We start from the raw sequence: 22,291 nt of genomic DNA, 5'->3' as shown, positions 1-22,291 counted from the left end.
GTATTTTCACCAAAAAAAAAGGTTGAGAAGTTAGAGGGTTGACATGTTGTGGGGTTGTTAACCAATGTCATAAACAATATGTGTACTACTGTTTCCTGAGAAACTATTTGTTCTGTAAGCCTTCACCTGAAGTACAATTAAAAAAAAATTGGAATAATAATGACAATGCAATGATAATAATAGCAATGCTTTCCTCATAAAGCTGTTGTGACTATTAAATGAGTTTGTCTAATGTAAAGTACTTATTGAATATTTAATAATGATCTGTCATCATCTTCATCACCATCAACATCATCTTCCTAGCTAGTGGGTGGCAGGGGCATCTCACATTCTGAGTAACTCCCAGCCAGGTTCTCTGAGCCCTTGTTTCCCAACAAAGAAAGGGAAGCAGTTACAAAACGAACGGAAACGTGTAGCTGCTGAGAGATCACAACTGCTTAAAAGGGGCAAAAAAAAAAAAAAAAAGCTTAATCTTGCTATATTAGTGTCTTAGTCATCTAGTGCTGCTATAACAGAAATACCACGCGCTGATAGCTTCAACAAAGAGAGATTTATTCTCTCACAGTCTAGTAAGTTACAAGTCCAAATTCAGGGCGTCAGCTCCAGGGGAAGGCCTTCTCTTTCTGTTGGCTCTGGAGGAAGGTCCTTATCGTCATCAATCTTCCGTTGGTCTGGGAGCATCTCAGTGCAGGAGTCTCAGCTCCAAAGGACGTGCTCTGCCCCCGGCACTGCTTTCTTGGTGGTGTGAGGTTCCCATGTGTCTCTGCTCACTTCTCTCTTTTATATCTCAAAAGAGATTGGTTTAAGACACTATCCAATCTTGTATACCTCGTCAGTATAACTGCCGCTAATCCATCTTATTAGATCATGGTGATTGAATTTAGAACACATAAGGAAATCACATCACATTACAAAATGGTACACAATTGTACAATACTGGGAATCATGACCCAGCCAAGCTGACAGATATTCTGAGGGGACACAATTGAATCCATGACAGTTAGGAAATATGTTTCCCCCCTTTTGATAATCTTTGTTATGGCTTGGTAACATGAAAAGGGCAGGCAACACCACGCTGATGTAGTTTATTGAAATAGAAATTGGGTCACATCCTAAATGTTAAAGTTATCAGTGGCATGTTAAATATCATTGTTAATATAGATTATTCTTGTTTTCAAGATTTATAATATTCTTTTAAAAAATATGTGTCAAGTGATTATTTACATTTTGAATTCTACTTTCTCATTAACATTTACAATGATTTCATAAATATATCACTTCAGGAAAAAAATGTTGAGAGTGATTAAGGAATGATGAACCTTTCAATAAATGTTTAATGTTCATGTATTTTTAATTTTTCTGCACAATTCCTGCAAGAATCCAAATAATCAGCTCAAATGATTTTAGACAGTTAAGTCGGAAGCATACGTATGTTAAAAAAAGCTTCAGGTTATTTTCATTTCCCTGAGATTGTCACAATGACTTCGGGGGACTTAAAAAAAATCTGCCCTACTTATTCTAGCAGTTTAAGCACCATAAGCACCCCCTGATTTTCGTTCTGATCATGAACAAACATGGAGGAGTGGTGTGGTCCTGACTACAAGCTTTGTAGACTCGTAGACCTGGCTTCCACTGGACACATTATTTCACTTTGCTAAGCCTTGGTTTCCTTGTCTATAAAAGAGTTTTACCTACTACAGTAGTTGACTCAAGAATAGAAAGTTATAAAGTATGTAAAGTTCGGCACATAACATACTAACCATTAGCCATTATTAGTAATTAACAATGACAATTGGCAAATGAGTAATAGAGTTTTTCCTTCTCTTTCCCATTCTGAAGCATCCTCTTTAGCAATGGAGGAATATTACTGTTAAGCATTTTTTTAAAAAGCAGATTATATTTGCCACCTAGGTTTTTCAAATGGATTCTTCCATTTGTATCTGAGGAATTCTCGCTAAACTACCCCACACAAAAACATACATAGTAAAGTACTCTATTGATTATCAAGTTCAACTGTCTTCCCTACCTGCTTATCCAGTGCTCCACCCAGGGGAACATACATTCATCTCAAGCGTACTTGCACACTCAGCTCCTTAATCAGCATAACTACTGTCAGGGACACACCAAACTATAGAGTATTATTACAGTGTCCTAGAATACGTTTTCTTCGTGCTGCCTCTTTAAATTAAAAAAAATTATAATCTATTACCATCATCCGTCTGTCTCTCTCTCTCTATACATATATCTAATTCCCCAACCCTTCTTTCCCCAGCCCCTGGTAATTAATAATAAACTTTGATCTCTATACATTTGCTTATTCTAGATAGCTCATATAAGTGGGATCATATAATATTCGTCTTTCTTGCGTCTGATTTATTTCAATCAGCATAATGCTTCCAAGATTCATCCATGTCGTAGCATGTATAAAACTTCATTTCTCTATGTGGCTGACTAATATCCCATTGTATGGGTATACCACATTTTGTTTATCCATTCATCTGTTGATGACCCTAATAGATTTTTTAAAAAGTAGTTTAGCTTGATAGGAAGTTTTGAAAGGTTGACAGAACCTGTAGGGGTCTCTTCTTTGTGCTTCTTTGACGATAATCTCTTCCTTCCACCTGCCAGTCAGAAGTAAAATAGGTGTGTGTCCTCTCTCTTCTCAGAGGGGCATTGGTTTTAATTCATTAGGTTACCTAGAAATCTCAGCTGTCTGTGGGGCTTTAAAAAAAAAAAAGCTTTTGTAGACTCCAGGGCTTTTTCTCATTGTTAGAGTGGAAGGGCCATTCTCTTGCAACTGTCTTTATCTTAAGCCAAAGTCAAAGTCTTCATAGGGTTCTCTTTAACCTCACTGAGTACTGCTTCTCTGACTGCTGAGATACGGCTCATGGAAAATGACGTTGGACAGCTAAATTGGATCACTGCCCAGCTAGGTGAGTCATCATAAGAGGTGAATATCTTTAAAGCGATTGCTTTCAAAGGTAGCTTGAAAATATATGGGTCAGGTTCTTAACCATTCACCCTGCTTTCTAGTTAGTGACCGAGTTTTTGAATACGTTTCTTAATAGAGCCAAAATCCAGGAGTGGCATATTATAATTATAGTGGCATTAAAATAGACGTATCCAAGGAAAAGCTGGCCCTGAGGGCCTTGTGGTCTGTCCCGCAAAGGGAATGGCTTTTCTTTTTCTTTCCTTCTTTCCCTCTCTTTTTTCCTTGTAATTAAAATAAAAACAAAACAAAACAAACAAAAAACGAAAAACCAATCAGTTGATCTACTGAAAGCTTTTATTTCACTCAAAATGGTAAATATAAATATGGTTTGTGTTGCCAGCTTTTCCCCAAATCTGGCACATATGGACACAGTTTATTTTCCAAATTTATAAGCAGCCCCATCCTACGTCATAATAAAATGTGAACGAGTGCCCCAGCCCACTGTCCTTCGATTGAGGACATGCCCATCCTCTCCCAGGAAACTTCTTAAGCTGTTTAGTCCTTGTCATTGCTAACTGTCCTTCTGAATATTAAGTGCCAGGGAGTTTATTGCCCTGTTTTATTACCTTGTTAATATGGTATTATATAATCTAAGCCACACGTATTCTCTTCACCTCTTTGACCCCTTGTTCTCCTGAGCCCGAACTCTGACAATGAAAGGAACACTTAGGTTAAAAATAAAGAAATTTAACTGGTAATTACGTTCTCCACCTGTTATTAAGCCCTCATTTCATAGTTTAAGAGGCCAGCTCTTTACTCTTGTAATTCAATGTTAAGAGCTGGCTTCTGCAGAGAGGACGTGGGAGTGTTAAGTAGTTTATGTCTGATGGTAGATTATTGCCAGATCTCGGTGGGGTAAGTTGATATCTGAATGTCTTAGCCTATTTCGAGGACCAAATTCTCTCCCCAGTTGTGAGGAATTGACCCTCAACCAGCTGAACTAGAGGATGAAAGTATTTGAATTACGTTAAGAGAGAGGAGACCAAATTGAGAACACATTGGGATCTGCCCATCAATGGAAGGCACTCATGCTCACCTTCTTCCAGTCTCTGATGGAAATTCATTTTTCTCTGGCCCATAGAAGGTTCTAAAATAAAGAGTTCTCTTCGTAAGGCAAGGACATACCTTAGCATTTCTGGTGTTTACTTCTGGTCGTATGGAATCATTGGCTTAAGGCTAAATGGATTATTATTATTTTTTGGTCCAGTCATATAATTGAATAGAGTGCACACATTAAAGAGGTGAGAAAAACAATGTTGCAAGGAGTGGAGGGGGTAGAGGAGAGGTTTAGCAAGTCCCAAAGCAGACGCAATTTGGGATACTGTTGCTGTTAGTTACCGTCTAGTCAGCTTAGACTCATGGTGACCCCAAGTACAACAAAATGGTCTGCTCCGTCTTCCAGTACTATACTGGACAATATTCTGTTGTGATCCATCAGGTTTTCACTGGCTAATTTTCAGAAGTAGATTGCCAGGCCTTTCCTCCTAGTCTGTCTTAGTCTGGAAGCTTTGCTAAAACCTGTCCACCATGGGTGACCCTCCTGGTATTTGAAATACTGATGGCATAGCTACCAGCATCATAGCAATACACAAGCCACCACAGTACGACACACTAATGGATGAGTGGTGGATATAGTCTTAGAAAAATAGTATCTACTTCATAAGACAATAAACACAAGCCCAAGATAACAACGAGCAAGTCCTTTGTGTTTAATCACAAAGAATTTCCTCATTGCGGGCATCAACTGGACTGGGATATAAACAAGTCTCAAATCATGAGTCAATATGCATCCATCCAACTCATTAATAGGAAGGAATATCTAAAGAGCAATATTCCAGATAAGGCTAATTCGTGTTTCATCCTTTCTTCAATACCTGCTTGGTGTTTTTAAGGATCACGAGTATCTCAGTGTCCTTTGCTTTCCGCACAATTATATTTAACCTGATAATCATTGCTAAAGAAGCTAAGAGAGTTGCTGTTTGGACACATGAAGCAGAAACCACACAGGGAAATGGAGCTTGGCTAAATGCCACTTCACTGCTGTTACTCCCAGGCCAACAAGTCAGGCCTGCTGGTTACCCTTAGACCCAAGTTGGAAATGGCGCCACTGATGCCAGCGAGCAATGAACAAAAAACTCTGGAAAAGCTGTGAGACCCAGGACTGTCACTGAAATATTTTGGTATGTCCAGTTGCATTGGTACGTCCCAGTTGGCTTGTACACGGTCCTGGCATTTGAGTAAAGGGAGTATAGAATCAATGTCCTTCGTCACATTACCATCCAGCCGCATCAGACCAGGATATAATTTATTTTTTAAGAGCGCCATCAGTTTGAACATGATTTGTAGCTGCCTTTCCAACTGGGTTGCAACCTTTTAGGGGAAGCCCCCACCCTACCCCGGTAACAAGTACATTCCTCTCCTTGAGAATTCTACGACCAGTTTCAACCAAAGACAGCAGCCAGAAGCTAAAGAATCTCAGTGCATCTCCTCAGATCTTGAGGCTTTCTGCACAGAAACATCCAGGGGCAGGGTGGAAGGCAGGGAATACACTCTGTCCCCAGCATCCAGCACTGAGTCTGGCATAGAGTGAGTACTCAGCAACAAGTGATAAATAAGTGGCAAGATGATTGGGATCGACCCAACAGCAATGGGTAGGTAGTAGGTAGAGGATTGGATGGATGACTGTGATTATTTAAGCTTTAACCTCAAGCTTATTGCAAGTTTACGGGTAGAGATCAATCTAAGTAATTACTTACATTTGTCTGCAGAGTTCCCTTGATGGTAAAGAAAAAATTAGAAGTAACATGGAAAAGGCATGATACCCTTTTTCTGGGAAACTAGTCCTTAGTTTTGCCAGAAGGTCGAAAGCAGTGGTTCTCAAACCTAATTAATCATTGGGAACATCAGAAAGAGATTTATAAAAATACAGATTCCTCGTGATTCTTAGATAGACCCAATTCAGCAGGTTTGGGGTTGGCCCTGTCTTAGTCATCTAGTGCCACTGTAACAGAAATACCACAAGTGGATGCCTTTAACAAACAGAAATTTATCTTCTCACAGTTTAGGAGGCTTGAAGTATGAATTCAGAGAGCTGGCTCTAGGGGAAGTCTGTCTGTCTCTGTCGGCTCTGGAGGCAGCTCCTTGTCTCTTCAGCTTCTGCTTCCTGGATCCTTGGAGATCTCCATGTGTCCTGGCATCTATCTCACCCCATCTCTGCTCTGCTCACTTGTTTAATCTTTTTTTTATCTCAAAAGGAGCCCTGATGGTGCCGTGGTTAAGCACTCGGCTGCTAACTGAAATGTTGGCGGTTCAAACCCTCCAGCCACTCTGCTGGAGAAAGACATGACAGTTTGCTTCTGTAAAGATTACAGCCTTGGAAACCTTACTTTTTAAGGAGCCCTGGTGATGCAACAGTTAAGCACTCAGCTGCTAACCGAAAAGTTGGTAATTTGAACCCACCCAGTAGCTCTGCCAGAGAAAGACCTGGCGATCTGCTCCTGTAAAGCCTAGGAAACCCTAGGGGGCAGTTCCACTCTGTGACATGGAGTTACTGTGAGTCAAAATCGACTTGATGGCACCCAGCAACGACATATCTCAAAAGAGATTGATTCAAGATACACCCTACACTAATCCTGTCTCATTAACATAACAAAGACAATCCATTCCCAAATGAGATTATAACCACAGGCATAAAAAAACCATTGCCATCGAGTCAATTCTGATTCATAGTGACCCTATAGGATAGAGTAGAATTGCCCCATAGGGTTTTCAAGGAGCAGCAGGTGGATTTGAACTGACCTTTCAACCACTGTGCCACCAGGGCTCCAAAGCCACAGGCATAGAAGTTAGGATTTATAACATATTTTTGGAGGACACAATTCAATCCATAACAGGTCCCAATAATGTGTATTTTTAAAATGTCTACCCTAAAATATTTTGTGGCTGAGCCAGATGTTGGGAACTACTGGGCCGACATGTTCCACTTTCCTGGTAAGCATGAGTATAGATTCAAGGCTGCTCTGGTTTCCTTGCTTTTTCTGGCAGTGGCGCCATATTAATAAGGACAAGATAAGGGGAAAGGACTAAGATGATTCTAAAGTAAAACTCGTGAAATAAGTGAGATTTGTCTTCAACATTTGCTTCTTCTTTTTTCTGCAACACTGTCTTCACTCCTCACCTTCCCCAGCCAGGGACCTCTTATCTCTGACCTCCTAGGTCTCCCCACTGCACTGCTTCACCTGAGGTGTCTTGCAAGTTCAAGGTGCGTGTCTTTCATTCAATTCAGGCATCATTTATTGACCCACAACCTTGTAACAGGTGTTGTCACAGGCATGGGGGAAGCAGGGAAGATGCTGTTTTCAAGGTTTTTGCAGTACCATCACCATGAACCCTCGTGGAGTTTTGTAGGTAACTAAGATAATCAGATCAACAAAATCCCATTCAGATTACCATTTGGATGATTATGGATCTTTTAGCTTGAATGCTGTCTCTAAGAATGTTCCTCAACTATGAGATCCTGGAGATCAGGAACCTTATCTTATTTTTTTCTGTATCTTCAACATCTAGCAAAGTACCTGGGGAAGGAGATGCTCAGCAAATCTTGTTTTCAGAAGCAAGGTAGTTACCTTGCTTTTGTTTGAACACTTCTGGTGATTGAGAGCTCATTACTTACTGACGTAGCAAGTTCCTTATTTATATCTACCCCTTGCTGTCAAGTTGATTCTGGCTCACAGCAACCCTGTAGGTCAGAGTAGAACTGCCTGTGATGGTTAAGATTGTGTGTCAGCTTGGTTGTGTTTATTTGTGATCACTCCCATGATTTAATCTGCTGGGCGTAGCCAATGAGTTGAAAGGGAGTTTCCTTGGGGGTGTGGCCTGCATCCAAATATAAACAGATGTTCTGGCATTTTGCTCACTCTGGATCCTGTGGCTGCCTCCTGTTCTTGGGACTTAAGCTATCAGCTTATCTGCAGATCTTGGGATTCCTAGATCATCACAGCCTGTGAGTGAAGCCCTGTTCTCTGACCTGCTGATATTGGGTTTGGCAGCCCCTGTAGGTATGTGAATCAGGAGAAGCCTTGTGATCTTGCCTGCCAATCTTGGGATTTGTCAGTATTCACAGCCTGTGAGCAAGAGCCCTACTTTCTAACCTGTGGATCTTGGCTTCTCCAGCCTCTTCGGCTATGTGAGTCTGGAGAAGCCTCTATCCTAATCCACAGACTTGAGACGTTCCAGCCTCTACAATTGGGTGAGCCGTTTCTTTGATATAAATCTCTCTATATATTTATATGCTTTACTGGTTTTACTTCTCTAGAAAACACAGACTAAGATGCTACCCATGGGGTTTCCAAGACTGTAATCTTTATGAAAGCAGACTACCACATCTTTCTCCCATGGATCAGTTGGTGAGTTTGAACCACCAACCTTTCAGTTAGCAGCTGGTGCTTAACCATTGCACCACCAGGGCTCCCAGCACAATCATTAGGACATATAATTTAGGAACTACAAATTAAAATTGATTTATATTATCAACATAATATAGATTAAAATTATAATAAGGAAATAGAAATATTTAATTATAGCCTTGGAACAATCTTTTTTCCATTGATCTTAGCTCTGACCCTGAAAGTAATCTACTCTCTCTTGCACTTTAAATCTATTTAGTATCACGTATCTTTTGGCATCCCACTAGGTGTTAGACACTGGTGGTTCCTGTCCTCATTTAGGTAGTCCAGTAGTGGGGACATATTAATAAATATATATAATTACAGCTACACAACCACCAAGAAAAAACAAAAACAAAACCCACTGCCATTGAACAAATTCTGACTCATGGCACCACTTTGTGTAACATAGTAGAACTGCTCCATAGGGTTTTCTTGGCTGTAATCTTTATCAAAGCAGATCGCCAGGTCTTTCACAGCACTGCTGGGTGGGTTCAAACCACCAACCTTTAGCTTAGTAGTTGAACACAAACCATTTGCACCACCCAGGGACCTCTTAGATAACCACAGACTGTGATAAACACCATGAAGGGAATGTATAAAATGCCATGAGAGAGGCCAACAGAGGCATTCTGTTTAGAATGAAGACTCAGACAAGGTAGTTTTGAAACTGACTTTTAAGCTGAGGATGGGTAGCAGTTAGCCAGGGTAGAAAGAGGGAAAGAATATTCCATTTGAGGGAATAGAATGTGTGGAGACTCTGAAGTAGGAGCTCATCATGTTCCTGGAACTGGAAGAAGGCCAATGTGATTGGAGTGGGGCTGGGTGTGCACAGGATGGATCAACGGGAGGGTGCTGAGTGATGAGGCTTTATGCGTTTGCAATTAATTACCATTAGTATTGTAAACTTTTCTCCTTTTGGATAAACACCTCTTGTTTCACCCATTCCTCCTTAAACCAAACAAACCCGTTGCTGTCAAGTCGATTCTGACTCATAGTGACCCTTTAAAGACAGAGTAGAACTGCTCCATAGGGTTACCAAGGAGCAGCTGGTGATTTAAACTGAAGACCTTTTGGTTAGCAGCTGAGCTCTTAACCACCATGCCACCAGGACTCAGGATGTGAAATCTGGTCCAGATGTCCTTTCTGATCTGCCCTCTTGCCAAGCTTGTGCTTGGCTTGAGCTCAGGTGGGGTAACCCTTCCAGCAGCCCTAAGAGCTTCTGCATGCATCTCTGAGTAGCTAAGATTGTATGTCCTAGTATCTTATTTTTCCCCTCTTGTAGCCTTCTTGCACAAGAGACGGGAGTCTTAACTAATAAGAACACATTTACAACCACATGAAAATCAGTCTCATGGTTTTGATCACACCTTGTATTTTCCTTTGTTAGTTCCCTGCCCAGACTGAGCTTGATCAGAACTGCACTTTCTCGCTAAAATTTTATTTACTCCCTCCTAGACTGTAAGTTCCTTGGGGGCAGGATCCAGAGCTAAATCACCCTGTGTCTGCAGCACAGACACCCACCAAGCCTGAGACTTCATCACAGAGCTGTTTCCATTGTTCTTCCCAAGCATTCAACGCTGCTGTACAATCATCATAGAGTGGGCACAAGGCAAATGTTAGGACTGTTGGTCTAAGATAGAAAAAAACCTATGCTGGGTATGTATTTTAGCCTACACAACACACCTAGGTTTCATTTTACATTGTTTTCTTCCTTACAAGATATTGAATGGTTTGTGCTACAGGAATTTGGGGAAGGTGTCTTTCCAGCCATGGTTTTGGTTAAAAGAGAAACAGATCAATTAAGATGTAATTCAGCACTTAGTTTGGAGACTGCTGGAGACCGTAAGTCTTTATGGAATATTGTTAATTAGTAAGTTGTGTCTTACACAGGATTTAGTTTATTTTGTATCAGTAACTACTTTTGTTTATTGTTTTCTTTGGTTCTTTTAGAAATCCATCACTTTTGACATCAAGTAAGACAGAGAGTTGCTTTGTCTTACTTGAGTTATTTATTTATTTTTTATTGTGCTTTAGGTGAAGGTTTACAGAGCAAATGAGTTTCTCATTAAACAATTAATACATATATTGTTTTGTGACATCAGTTGCCAACCTCGTGACATGTCAATACTCTCCCCTTTTCGACCTTGGGTTCCCCATTTCCATTCATTCAGTTTTCCTGTACACTCCTGCTTTCTCATTCTTGCCTCTGGGCTGGTGTGCCCATTTAGTGTCGTATACATGGTTGAACTACCTGTATTATTGTTTGTTTTATAGGCCTGTCTAATCTTTGGCTGAAGGGTGAACCTCAGGAGTGACTTCAGTACTGAATTAAAAGGGTGTCTGCAGGCCATACTCTTGGGGTTTCTCTGGTCTCAGTTAGACCAGCAAGTCTGGTTTTTTATTTTTTTGGGAGTTAGAATTTTGTTATACATTTTTCTCCAGCTCTGTCCAGGACCCTCTATTGTGATCCCTGTCAGAGCAGTCGGTGGTGGTAGCCGGGATCCATTTAGTTGTACCGTACTCAGTCTGGTGGAGGCTGTGGTAGTTGCAGTCCATTAGTCCTTGGACTAATCTTTCCCTTGTGTCTTTGGTTTTCTTCATTCTCTCTTGCTCCAGATCGGGGTGGGACCAGTAGTGTATCTTAGATGGCTGCTCATAAGCTTTTAAAACCGCAGACGCTACTCACCAAAGTAGAATGTAGAATATTTTCTTTATAAACTATGTTATGTCAATTGAGCTAGATGTCCTCCAAGACCATTGTCGCCAGCCCTCAGCCCAGTAACTTGGTCCCTCAGGGAGTTTGGATGTGTCTATGAAGCGTCTATGACTTTGCCTTGGTCAAGTTGTGCTGACTTCCCCAGTTTTGTGTACTGTCTTACCCTTCACCAAAGTTACCACTTATCTATTGTCTAGTTAGTGTTCTTCCCTCCCTCCCCCGCTCCCTTATAACCGTCAGATTGTTTCTTTCTGTGTGTAAACATTTTCATGAGTTTTTATAATAGTGGTCTCATCCAGTATTTGTCCTTTTATGATTGACTTATTTCATTCAGCATAATGCCCTCCAGATTTATCCATGTTGTGAGATGTTTCACATATTCATCATTGTTCTTTATTGTTGCATAGTATTCCATTGTGTCTACATATCATAGGTTGTTTATCAGTTCATCTATTGATGGGCACTAGGTTGTTTCCATCTTTTTGCTACTGTGAATAATGCTGCAATGAACACAGGTGTGCATATGTCTATTTGTGTGATGACTCTTATTTATCTAGCATATTTTCCTAGGAGTGAGATTGTTGGATAGCATGGTATTTCTATTTCTAGCTTTTTAAGGATGCGCCATATCATTTTCAAAAATGGTTGTACCATATTGCATTCCCACCAGCAGTGCATAAGAGTTCCAATCTCCCTGCAGCCTCTCCAACATTTGTTATTTTCTGTTTTTTTGATCAGTGCCAATAATGTCAGGTGAGATGGTATCTCATAGTTTTGATTTGCATTTCTCTAATGGCCAGGGATCACGAGAATTTCCTCATGTGTCTGTTAGCCACCTGAATATCTTCTTGGGTGAAGTGTCTGTTCATATCTTTTGCCCATTTTTTAATTGGATTATTTGTCTTTTTGTTGTGGAGGTGTTGAATTTTCCTGTAGATTTTAGAGATTAGACCTTTGTCAGATACGTCATAGCCAAAAAATTTTTCCCAGTCTAGGTTCTCTTTTTACTGTTTTGGTGAAGTCTTTTGATGAGCATAAGTGTTTAATTTTTAGAAGATCCCAGTTATATAGATTATCTTCTGGTATTTGTGTATTGTTAATTATGGTTTGTATCCTATTTATGCCATATGTTAGGGCTCCTAGCATTGACCCTATTTTTCTTCCATGATCTTTATAATTTTTGGTTTTATATTTAGGTCTTTGATCCATTTTGAATTAGTTTTTGTGTATAGTGTGAGGTGTGGGTCCTGTTTCATTTTCTTACATATGGACATCCAGTTTTGCCAGCGCCATTTGTTAAAAAGACTCTTTTCCCCCATTTAATGGACTTCGGGCCTTTGTTGAAGATCAGGTGACCATAGGTGGATTGATTTATATCTGGGTTCCCTTACTTGAATTATTGAGCTACATCTAGACTGTTTGGAAAAAGGATACATCTTATTCAACATTGTAATTCAACACTTGGCAAAATGCCTGGCACACAGATATGCTCAAAGATATTTATTGAATATATTATGGAACTCTGGAGTATGTAGACCTTTCCTGGAAACGATCCTGCTTATATTCTTATTTTGATTACATTGCATTAAAGCTTTAAATCCATCTCATAACTTCAGGCCATCTTCTTGTCTCAGTCCTCTGGTGGCATGAGGGTTTTAGTCTGGTAGCAAGTCTTTGTCCTACACATTCTGCTGCATAACACATTCCCCACTAAGTCTCTGCTTATTATCTTCATAGTGATTTGGCACTGTGATGGTTAAGATTGTGTGTCAACTTGGCTGGGCCATGATTCTCAGTGTTTATATGTGATCACTCCCATGATTTAATCTGCTGCGAGTAGCCAATCAGTTGAAAGGGAATTTCCTTGGGGGTATGGCCTACATCCGAACATAAGCAGACATTTTGGCTTTTTGCTCACTCTGGATCCTGTGGCTGCCTCCTGTTCATCTGACCTCCAGTTCTTGGAACTTGAGCTATCAGCTTATCTGTCAATCTTGGGTTTGCCAGCCCCTGCAGCTACGTGAATCAGGAGAAGCCTTTAGGTCTTGCCTGCCAATCTTCGGATTTGTCAATATTCACAGCCTGTGAGCAAGAGCCCTGCTTTCCAACCTGACGATCTTGGGTTCACCAGCCCCTGCAGCTACGTGAATTGGGAGAAGCCTCTATCCTAATCCATGGACTTGGGACATTCCAGCCTCTACAGTCACGTGAGCTGTTTCTTTGATATAAATCTCTCTCTATATATATTTATACACTTTACTGGCTTTGCTTCTTTAGAGAATCCAGCCTAAGACAGGCACAGTCCTTGGTACAGAGTAAGTAGTCGACAAATATTTGTGGAAGACAGTGAATGAATGCATTACGAGAGAAGGAATTGTAGCAATTCCATGACTGTGACCACTAGAGCGTTGAGTGGCCAACTCTATAGAGATTTGCTTCTTCCTCAGAGTCAGTATCTAAAGATCCAGTCATCAGTACTGTTGTTAGACACAGACTATTCTACTATCTGGAAAAGTCTTGACTTAGAGCATTAAATTAACTTGTCAAAGAGGCTCAGGTAGCTGCCTGGGGTTGAGCTAAGCATCTTTTTCATAGCAGCAGGATGAATCATGTCCTTTTGTAGAGGGATGCAACTTGAAAGGGTCCTCATTGTCTCAATGATTTCAGGTACCCTTGGCCTTCCCCAGAATCTGTGGCAGAGATCCAGCTGTCTTGCTTTGAATACAAACAAGTTCCTATACCCTCTGGAGGAAAGCTTTATAGGCAAGGTCAGAACAAGTCGTCTTTGTGGTAGGAACTGTCAAGATGCTGTGATTATAGTGATAAAGAAAGCCCTTGACACGTTCCTGTGCCAACCCACCCAAGAATACCTCCCCTCTGGCACAGTGCGTGTAATTCTTATCACTGAGACTGCAGATGGAGGCACTGCAATCTAAGGAAGATGACAAGTTTGCTAGTTAAAACAGTAGCAGGGATTATTTTATGTAATGTAATCATATTTTAAAAAAATTCTGTATTAGATTGCAAAAGTAGGTATCAATAGGAGAGCAGAGTAGAGGTCCAGGGGCAGAACTTAGAATTAGGGAAGAGAAGGAAAGAAAGAGACAAGGAGAGAGAATTTTATGTTAAATATAATAAATTGAATTTCATCAAAATTAAAAACTTTTGTTCTTCAAAGGACATTATCAAGAAAGTGAAAAGACCACCCAAAGAATGGGATAAAATAGTCCCAAGTCGTATATTTGACAAGAGTCTTGTGTCTAGATTATATAAAGAACTCTTACAACTCAATAATAAAAAGATCAATAATCCATTAAAAAATAGGCAAAGGATCTGAGTAGAAATTTCTCCAAAGAAGATAATCAAAGGCCAATGAGCACATGAGTAGATGCTCAAAATTATCTGTCATCAGAGAAATGCAAATCAAAACTGCAATGAGATACTACTTCAAATAGACAACGAGTGTTGGTGAGAATGTGGAAAAATTGGAACCTTCATACACTGTTGGTGGGAATGTTAAGTTGTCCAATCACTTTGGAAAACATTTTGGGAGTTCCTCAGAAAGCTAAGCAAAGTTACTATATGACCCAGTAATTCCACTTGTGGGTACCCAAGAGAATAGCAAACATACATTCACACAAAAAACTTGTACATGAACATTCATAGCAACATTATCCATAATAAAGAAAACATGAAAAGAACACAGATGTCCATCAATGATGCATGAACAAACAAAATGTGGTATATCCATACAATGGCATATTACTCAGCCCTGAAAAGGAATGAAGTTCTGACACATGCTACAACACAGATGAACCTTGAAAACATTGTGCCAAGTGAAAGAAGCCAGGCACAAAAGACTACATGTCACGTATTATCATATATTAGCATACATGATTCCATTTCTATAAAATGTCCAGAATAGGCAAATCTACCAAGAAAGAAAGTAAATTAGTGGTTGTCTAGGAGCCCTGGTGGCTTAGTGGTTAAGAGATCAGCTGCTAACCAAAAGGTCCGTAGTTCAAATCTACCAGCCACTCCTTGGAAACCCTGCGGGGCAGTTCTACTCTTTCCTGTAGGAGACGTTATGGGTCGGAACCAACTCAATGGCAGTGGGTTTGGTTTTGGTCTTAGGGGTGGTGGGGATAGAGAAATGGGGCATGATAACTAAAGGGTGGGGGGTTTCTTTTGTGGTGTTGAAAATGTTCTAAAATTTATTGTGGTGATGGTTGCACAACTCTGAATATACTAAAACCCATTGAATTATACAGTTTCAGTGGGTGAATTGTATCACATGTGAATTATATTTAAATAAAACTGTTACAAAAAAGAATGAATCAGTAATGTGAGACTTGGAATTTGAATAGACCGTAATATATGAGGAAATAGATATAAGCCGTAGAAAGTTTCACCTTCATTAAAAAAAAATTAAGTTTTTTAGGACTGGATTAGATATATCCTAAAGTCCCATCCAACACTCAGATTCTATGGAACTAAATTTGAAGGAGGAGTTCCTTATTAGCCACATTAGCAACATGGTTTCTGTCCAACTGGTAGATTAGACTTGAGCAAGACTGCAGTCACCTTTCTAACCCTCATAAAGCTGAGCTCCCCGGGTGCCCAGGCTCAGCACAGTATGGCATTCAAAGGAATGTCAACCTGACATCCAATAAAAACATTTGAAAAGCGATTTCAGTATTATGCATGATTCGCTAAACCATTCTTAACATAGAGCAAGTTTATTAAAAATCTTTTTCCCACTTACTCAGCAACTCATGAACATGACAGGTCTCCCTTCTATCTAACTCACGCCATTCTATGCTCCACCCTCAAAAATCTCTTTCCAATCCTGCCCTGAAAACTCCTGTGTTTTGTCCCTTCAATCTCATCTTCTGTGTCGAGTCCATACTCCTTAACCAATAATTCCCTGCCATTGCCAGTGTAATCAAGTCAGGCCATGCTGATGTCTTTTAATTTTTCCTCTCACTCATTACCCCATTTCTACACAACTAAGAAAAGTCACAAAGACAGAATTCATTTTAGTAGGCAGAAGAGAAGAATAGGTTGTAATGTTCTTTTTCTGGTCATACTTTTCAACACATCTAAAAATTAGAGGTTAGAGGTTAAGACTGAGGTAGCAGCCCTTGTGGGAAAAGTAGGTGAGTATCATTCTGTACTTTCTGCAAACTGCTACTTACAAGAGCAGCTGGAACATCAGTCGGAAGTAGGGGAAGGGGCATGTCTTAATTACTTAGTGTTGCCATAGTGGAAAATACTACAGTGGGTTGCTTTAGAGATCAGAAACTTAGTTTTTCAGAGTTCTGGAGGCTAGAAGTTCAAATCAGGGTCTTGATCATATCAATTCCTTCCTTGTTGGTAGCCCTGGGCATTCCTTGGTGATCCTTACATGGCGTCTGTTCTCCCCCATATGTCTCTGTATCTATGCTGCTCTTTTTATAACTCAGAAATGATTAACTGAATCACATTATATTGCATTATGGAAGGTGATTGCATTGAATTATATTACATGTGATGTAATTCTATTACATTGTATTATGGAAGGTAATCTGCTCTACTCAAAGCCAACTGATTTAATACATGTAATTATTCCATGATAGCAACTAGACTAGTGTTTGGCCAAACCACTGGGAACCATAACCTAGCCAAGTTGACAGATAAAATTAACCACCACAGGGACTTCCCTGTGTACTTCTCTTTATACTCAATGACTGGCAACTCAATTTGAAGGGTGATTGTTTTAAAATCTTAGAAGGCATGACTACATTCATAGTAATGATCTCAGGGGAGCTGACCCTAAGCCTTTAAGGGTAACGGAATTATAAAGTCTAAATTAAATTATAGGGTCTAATGAGAAGCTCTTAAAAAATCCACAATGACCTTATTCTTTAAAACAAAGATCCTGAGGACCAGGGGTGATGTTTCAAATGCCAAACCTAGGACAAGCTAAAAGGGGTTAAGAAATCCTCAATTCCAGGGGCATTTAGACCACTGTTCAAGTTGTCATTCAGTAGCATTTACTGAGTGATTTTCCTCTGTGTATCAAAGCACCAAATTAGCCTTTAAATTGCAAGTTCTGCAAAGAGAACTCTCCCTCTCTCCTTGGCCAAGATAAGTATATTTTTTTCTGCAAACCAGCTCCTTCTGGGAGCTCCCTGGCATTTTGGATGCCTCTGCGCAAGAGTTAAAGAAGTTGGTGCTCTAATTTCATGTAAACAGAGGAGGCAGACTGTTTTCTCTGGTTCCTCTGCTTATTACCTTTCTTCCACTCTAACTTCGTAAGAAAATTTCAGTCAAACTTGAAATCCACACTGGAACAGACTAGGCTGCTTTGGAGTGTTTGCTTGGTTGGAGATGATTTTCTGATCTGCCACCTCTCTCTTATGTTTAAATCTTTCCATCTTGGTATCTTTCTCTGAGAAAGGGCAATAATAGGAATCCTTGGAGTAAATGTGCAGATATTGTGGGTATCACTGTTTGAAATGTCAGTCAAGTTCTCTGAGGGAAGATGCTAGGTAAGGTGCAATTAATGAGTTTAAAGTCATTAGCATTTACACTCATTGAGGGAGTAATTTTTTAGAGGGGCAAGTAAAGCAGCTACTCTCATTAGAACTCTTTTTTTCTTCTATTTTCTTCTCCCAGCCTACCCGTTGGCTAATTTTGAATTTGTTAGCACCAGATGGTGAATAGAAGTTGTTGTTGTTGTCAGCCGCCCGTTGAATCATCCCCGACTCACGACAGCCCCACGCACAACAGAATGAAATGCTGCGTGATCCTGCACCATCCCCATGACGGGTTGCAGATCGGACTATATTGTGATTCATACGGGTTTCACTGGCTGATTTTCAGAAGTAGATCACCAGGCCTTTCTTCCTTGTCCATCTTAGTCTGGAAGCTCCACTGAAACCTATTCAGCATCATAGCAACACACAAACCTCCATTGACAGATGGGTGGTGGCTCTGCATGAGGTGCATTGGTTAGATCTCCTGCACAAAAGGTGAGAATTCTGCCACAAAACCACCAGTGTCTCATGAATAAAGGTTAAGAGAAAGAAAAAGAAGAGCAAATCTTGCTTAGTTGAAGCTCAGGTGACATATTCTGAGAAATATTACTAGAAACAAATGGTAGAATTCTTTTAAAAAAAGCATCCTTTGCTTTCCTTTTTATGTTTTATGTGTGTGGATAATTAACAGTAGCAACAGGCAACCAGATTGAGAAGTTTGACTTCCCACGTGGGTGTGGTATGCCATGAGCACTCTGCCTGACTAATTTCTTCTCGGGAAACTCTTTGACACTTCGAGTTCTGCTTTTATTTTTTGCAGGTTGCGTTGCACTCTTTTTGGCCGTGGCTGACTTTAGAAAAACACGCACGAATGAAGATGAATTTCTGGACAGGAAGTCTACACCATCACTCTTGGTCTCTAGTCTAGGAGCCTTGTTTTCTTGTCAACATAGAAGGCAAAGCCTTATCTCCAATCGAGAAGAGACAGTCTTTAGAGACAGAATTCACAACTGGAGACCAGATATCAAGTTAAATCATTACTTTAAAACGCCTCAGCTGCCTTTACAAGATAAGGTAAAATTCTATATATTTATAAACTCCAAGCCCAAGACAGGGGCTGGTACATGTCCCTGATTGCATTTTTCTAACATGAGTTTTGAGCTTGATTGGATATGCATCTAATAAATGAAAGGTATCAAATCTTGAGGCCTGAAAAAGAAGGTGCTGTAAAAATAAGTAGCTTGGAGTAGGTCATTCTTTTTGAATGGCTATCAGTGATTTCTTTGTGAAATATGGAGATTCTAAAAGAGGAAGCTTCTTAAATGTTTAAAAAACATTAATACTGGCAGCTGAACAAAGTGTGCTATGAATTATGAGTCATCTGGGAAGGGTAGCACGCTAATTCATTTACGTCTAGTGGGAAATGAGCAAGACAGTGACCACAAAGTGTAGTGCAACCATTGTACAGTATCTGATGGTTGCCAAAGTGAGGATTATCGTGTCTAATTAATTTGTATGCAGAGGGAAACGGGAGAAGGCAGGAAGAGATAATGAAATGATTGTGGGCCTTTAAATTGTGTGGTTGTTTACTGTAGTCCAAATGTGTATGGGGTTGCCATTGTAGAGGCTGATACAGCCCAGCAAGACCTACTGTAATTATGACTGCCCCAGAATATTTCCCATTCCCGTAATCATCAGTAGTTCTTGAATGTCCTAAAGCAATTTTCACACCCTCCTCCAGGTCCTTTTTTTTTTTTTTTTTTTTTTTTAACATTTTATTGTATTTTAGGTGAAAGTTTACCCATCAAATTAGTTTCCCATTCAATAATTCATTCCATGACATTGGTTGCAATCCATGCAATATGTCAGCGCTCACCCCATTTCCACCCTGGATTTTCTGTCTCCATTCGTCCATTTTCCCTGCCCCTACCTCCTTCTCATCTTTGCCTTTGGTTAATGTCCTAAAGCAATTTTAAAAGAAAACATATGTTTCTGACAAATGCCATTTTAATTTTCCATTCTGTGCCTACGCACGTGACTACGAAAGTTTTTTTGTATGTTCTTGTTAGTTGCCATCGAGTCAGCTCTGACTCATGGCAGCTTCATGTACAAGAGCAGGAAATCTTCACGATTGTTGGTGTGCTTGAGTTCACTGTTGAAACTACTGTGTATTTTGAGTGACTTCCAACCTAGGGAGCTCATCTTCCAGCACTTTATCAGGCAATATTCTTTGGTGATCCATGGGATTTTCATTGGCTAATTTTCAGAAATAGCTTGCCAGGCTCTTCATCCTAGTCTGTCTTAGTCTGGAAGCTTCATTGAAACCTATCCACCATGGGTGATCCTGTTGGTATTTAAAACATTTAAAACATTTCAGCATCATAGTAACATGCAAGTCACCACAGTACAGCAAACTGAGAGATGGGTGGTGAAAAGTTTTTAAATAGCTACTATTATTGCTAAGAGCGAATAAAATAGTTGGTTTTATATACTATTTCTTTATTTCTTGATTGCCAAAAAGTTTATTATTCACAGTTTTATTATGGTTATTATCTGAATTTACTGTGGCAATTATTTCTTAATTAATTCTTAAATATTTATTGGGATATAAAGATGAAGAAGAGACAGCCTGCATTCTCAAACAGCTCACAGTCTAGCAGAGGAGGCAAATAAATAGACAACTAACCATAAAGCATTTCAGAAATGCTGTGTTGAGGGTGTAAATAAAGTACAACTGAAAACAGAAAGCACAGAGAAGGTTCCTTGTGAATTTTTTCAAGGAGGTTTGAAGGACTGGTGCCTTTTGTAGAAAACAGCCGGGTGAGAATACCTGGGTCATCAGGAAGGAATATTTTTATGTCAGGGAACATGGTGTTAGAATTCTAGCTTCCTCACAAAGGGCCACCTCAATGACCCAGACCTGCAGCCCTAGGGGATAACTGAAGTCATCAAGTATTTAGATACAATAATAACATGCATGAAGTTCTTGCCCTACTCCAGAATATTCCATCCTCCCCACCAGAGCAACCGTGGGCTAACAAGTTAAATGCTAGGCACATAATCTACCACTGCATTAGTGATGGATTGCATCCTGCCAAACACAAGAGTTATGATCTTTCAGCTGGAGACTATATTTTATTTCATCTACAAGATCACTGTAACTAAATGGTCCTGCTTTGATCAGTGCTCACACAGCATCAGGAGCTGGAGTTTCATAAACAGACCCAAAAGAAAGTGCCTAATATGTGATCCATCAGTTGGAAAGCATCATGGGAGACAGCTGCTCTACCAACCAGAGGCTTTCCTAGAAGTACCCTTATCTATTGATCATGGAGGGGAGATCACTATGGTAGTAGTTTTAGGGAGGGCTATAGAGGTGTGTTGTCCAACCAAGGTCACACTATGGTCCACAGTAGCATGGAGATACAGCATTTTCAATCATCCTAAACCTCCTATGCTCAGAAGCTTCCCTTCCACCCCTGCAGAAGACATACCAAGGCCTGCTTTAGTTACCTAGTGCTGCTGTAACAGAAATACCACAAGTAGATGGCTTTAACAAACAGAAATTTATTCTCTCAGTTTAGGAGGCTAGAAGTCCAAATTTGGGGACCAGTTCCAGGGGAAGGCTTTCTTTCTCTGTTGGCTCTGGGGGAAGGTCTTTGTCATCAATCTTCCCCTGGTCTAGGACTTCTCAGCACAGGGACCCTGGGTCCAAAGGATGTGCTCAACCCTTGGCTCTTCTTTCTTGGTAGTAGGAGGTGTCCCTCTCTCTACTTACTTCTCTCTCCTTTTATCTCTTGTAAGATAAAAGGTGATGCAGGCCACATCCCAGGGAAACTTCCCTTACATCGGGATAAGGTTGTGACTTGAGTAAGGATGGTGACTTAAGTAAGGATGGTGCATCGCACTCTAATCCTCATTAACATAACCTCATCATGCCTTATTAACATAATGGACAACTCACTCCCAAATGAGATCATAACTGCAGGCATAGAGGCTAGGATTTACAACACATTATTATTTTTTTGTTTATTGTTGTAGTTTAAGGGAAAGTTTACATTTCAAGTTAGTCTCTTATACAAAAATTTATACATACATTGCTATGTGACCCTAATTGCTCTCCCTATACTGTGACAGCACACTCCTCCTTTCCACCTCTGACTCCCCATGTCCATTCAACCAGTTCCTAATCCACTCTGCCTTCTCATCTCACCTCTGGACAGAAGCTGCCCATTTACTCTCATGTTATCTACTTGAGCTAAGAAGCACATTCTTCACACGTATCATTTTATGTCCCACAGTCCAGTCCAATCTTTGCCTGAAGAGTTGGCCTCGGAAATTGCTTTAGTTCTGGGCTGATAGAGAATCCAGGGGCCATGCTTTCTGGGGTTCCTCCAGTCTCAGTCAGACCATTAAGTCTGATCTTTTTACTAGACTTTGAGTTCTGCACCCCACCTTTCTCCTGCTCCATCAGGGACTCTCTGTTGTGTTCCCTGTCAGGGTGGTCATTGGTGGTAGCTGGGCACCATCTATTTCTTCTGGTCTCAGGCTGATGAAGTCTCTGGTTTATGTGGCCCTTTCTGTCTCTTGGGCTAATATTTTCCTTGTGTCTTTG

Source organism: Trichechus manatus, unplaced genomic scaffold (genome assembly GCF_000243295.1).
Source record: "Trichechus manatus latirostris isolate Lorelei unplaced genomic scaffold, TriManLat1.0 scaffold00039, whole genome shotgun sequence".
Taxonomy (NCBI): domain Eukaryota; kingdom Metazoa; phylum Chordata; class Mammalia; order Sirenia; family Trichechidae; genus Trichechus; species Trichechus manatus.
This window is presented reverse-complemented; position numbering follows the sequence as displayed.